The 301-nt window shown below is 36.2% G+C and overlaps 1 long non-coding RNA gene across 1 annotated transcript in view; it reads left to right on the forward strand.

Annotated features, from left to right (window-relative positions):
• LOC112151545 overlaps positions 1-301 on the forward strand; it is a 15974-nt gene that overhangs the window by 15080 nt on the left and 593 nt on the right. The window lies entirely within an intron of this gene.

Consider the following 301-nt stretch of genomic DNA (forward strand, 5'->3'; position numbering starts at 1 on the left):
TGGAGAAGTCATGAGGTCAAGTGACACGAGCTCCACAGAAACTGCAAGTAAAAGGTGAGAGAAAGTCTTCAACCTCTGCAGCTGCAAGCAGAGGAAACTCGCACGCTTCAAGAAACCCGACCCAGAAAGCATCCGAGATATTTATCCAGATAAATCTACAGCTTTTCTAAACAAAAAGTAAAACGTTAAAAAGTCCAGAAAAGAACATTTGATCCACAAGTTTTATTCTTATCAAAATTAATGTAAAAAAACCCAAAATTCACATATTTTAAGCTTGATGAAGCAAAAACATCACTAATTA

This window comes from Oryzias melastigma, linkage group LG20 (assembly GCF_002922805.2).
Source record: "Oryzias melastigma strain HK-1 linkage group LG20, ASM292280v2, whole genome shotgun sequence".
Lineage (NCBI taxonomy): Eukaryota > Metazoa > Chordata > Actinopteri > Beloniformes > Adrianichthyidae > Oryzias > Oryzias melastigma.